Source organism: Arachis duranensis, chromosome 5, assembly GCF_000817695.3.
Source record: "Arachis duranensis cultivar V14167 chromosome 5, aradu.V14167.gnm2.J7QH, whole genome shotgun sequence".
NCBI classification, from domain to species: domain Eukaryota; kingdom Viridiplantae; phylum Streptophyta; class Magnoliopsida; order Fabales; family Fabaceae; genus Arachis; species Arachis duranensis.
Genome location: NC_029776.3, coordinates 63686952 through 63689647, shown reverse-complemented (window position 1 = coordinate 63689647; position 2696 = coordinate 63686952). Strand labels below are relative to the sequence as shown.

Here is a 2696-nt window from a genome sequence, read left to right as displayed (position 1 = left end):
TAGGTGTTTCCATAGGGTTCTCCCATGTAATTCACCTCTTCTATTGAAGGGTTCTCAGGATCATAAGCTTCTTCCTCAGATGAAGCCTCCTTAGTACTGCCTGGTGCATTTTGCATTCCAGACAGACTTTGAGAAATCATATTGACTTGCTGAGTCAATATTTTGTTCTGAGCCAATATGGCATTCAGAGTGTCAATCTCAAGAACTCTTTTCTTCTGATTAGTCCCATTGTTCACAGGATTCCTTTTAGAAGTGTACATGAATTGGTTATTTGCAACCATTTCAATCAGTTCTTGAGCTTCAGTAGGCGTCTTCTTCAGATGAAGAGATCCTCCAGCAGAGCTATCCAAAGACATCTTGGATAGTTCAGACAGACCATTATAGAAAATTCCTATGATGCTCCACTCAGAAAGCATATCAGAGGGACACTTCCTGATTAATTGTTTGTATCTTTCCCAAGCTTCATAGAGGGATTCTCCTTCCTTCTGTCTGAAGGTTTGGACTTCCATTCTAAGCTTACTCAATTTTTGAGGTGGAAAGAACTTTGCCAAGAAGGTATTGACTAGCTTTTTCCCAAGAGTCCAGGCTTTCTTTAGGTTGTGAGTCCAACCATGTCCTAGCTCTGTCTCTTACAGCAAAAGGGAATAGCATGAGTCTGTAGACCTCAGGGTCAACCCCATTAGTCTTGACAGTGTCACAGATTTGCAAGAATTCAGCTAAAAACTGATGAGGATCTTCCAATGGAAGTCCATGGAACTTGCAATTATGTTGCATTAGAGAAACTAATTGAGGCTTAAGCTCAAAGTTGTTTGCTCCAATGGAAGGGATAGAGATGCTTCTCCCATAGAAGTCGGGAGTAGGTGCAGTAAAGTCACCCAGCACCTTCCTTGCATTGTTGGCACTGTTGTTGTTTTCGGCTGCCATGTATTCTTCTTCTTTGAAGAATTCGGTTAGGTCCTCTACAGAGAGTTGTGCCTTAGCTTCTCTTAGCTTTCACTTCAAGGTCCTTTCAGGTTCAGGATCAGCCTCAACAAGAATGCTTTTGTCATAAGAAAGAGAAGAAAACAAGAAAATATGGAATCCTCTATGTCACAGTATAGAGATTCCTTGAGGTGTCAGAGGAAAAGAAAAATGGAAGGCAGAAGTAGAAAATTCGAACTTATCAAAGAGGATGGAGTTCGAATTTTGCATCAAGGAATAGTGTTAGTTCATAAATAGAAGGATGTGAGAAGAAGGGAAGCAATTTTCGAAAATTAAGTAAAAGATTTTGAAAAACATTTTGAAAAACCTTAATTGATTTTCGAAAATCAAGGGTGGAAAATAAATCAAGTGATTTTTGAAAAAGATTTTTAAATTAGAAATTAAAAAGATTTGATTGAAAGCTATTTTGAAAAAGATGTGGTTAAGAAGATATGATTGATTTTAAAAAGATGTGATTGAGAAGATATGATTTGAAAAACATTTTAGAAAGATTTGACTTTGAAAATTAATGACTTAGCCATCAAGAAAAGATATGATTCAAACATTAAACCTTTCTCAACAGAAAAGGCAACATACTTGAAATGTTGAATCAAATCATTAATTGGTAGCAAGTATCTTTGAAAAAAGAAAGAAATTGATTTTGAAAACATATGATTGAAAAGATATGATTTGAAAAAGATTTGATTTTGAAAAATTTTGAAAACTTGAAAAAAAAAATTTGCATTGAAAACAAAATCTTCCCTCTTGTGCCATCCTGGCGTTAAACGCCCAGAATGGTGCACATTCTGGCGTTTAACGCCCAAAATTCTACCCTTTTGGGCGTTAAACGCCCAGCCAGGTACCCTGGCTGGCGTTTAAACGCCAGTCTGTCCTTCTTCACTGGGCGTTTTTGAACGCCCAGCTTTTTCTGTGTAATTCCTCTGCTGTATGTTCTGAATCTTCAATTCTCTGTATTATTGACTTGAAAAGACACAAATTAAAAATATTTTTGGATTTTTAATAGTGAGGAATAATTAAAATGCAACTAGAATCAAATAACAATGCATGCAAGACACCAAACTTAATAGTTTGTATACTACTGACACTAATGAGAATGCATATGAGACACATAAACACTCAAGTCAAGAGAATTCAAAGATCAAAATAAGAAATCATCAAGAATTACTTGAAGATCCTTAAGACACATGAATGAATGCATGCAATTGACACCAAACTTAAAATGAGACACTAGACTCAACAAGAAACATAAAATATTTTTGGTTTTTATGATTTTGTAATTTTTTGGATTTTCGAAAATTAAGTGAAAAAAGAAAATAAAGGTATCAAAATTCTTAATGAGAATTCCAGGAATCATGCAATGTTTAGTCTAAGACTCCGGTCCAGGAATTAGACATGGCTTCACAGCCAGCCAAGCTTTCAAAGAAAGCTTCGGTCCAAAACACTAAACATGGCCAATGGCCAGCCAAGCCTTAGCAGATCACTGCTCCAACAGCAAGATTGATAGAAATCAACAAGCTCTTGTGATGATAAGTTGAAACCTCGGTCCAATGAAATTAGACATGGCTTCACAGCCAGCCAGACTTCAACAAATCATCATGAAACTCTAGAATTCATCTTCAAGAATTCTGAAAAAAAAAATACCTAATATAAGCAACAAGATGAACCGTCAGTTGTCCAAACTCAACAATCCCCGGAAATGGCGCCAAAAACTTGGT

At 36.3% G+C, this 2696-nt stretch overlaps 1 non-coding gene across 1 annotated transcript; it reads left to right on the top strand.

The window, feature by feature from the left end:
- The first annotated feature begins 410 nt into the window (after positions 1–410).
- LOC127748039 (small nucleolar RNA R71) lies at positions 411–518 on the top strand. The gene has a single exon (XR_008009982.1). It is a non-coding gene; the product is annotated as a small nucleolar RNA R71 (small nucleolar RNA).
- Positions 519–2696: the final 2178 nt, after the last annotated feature.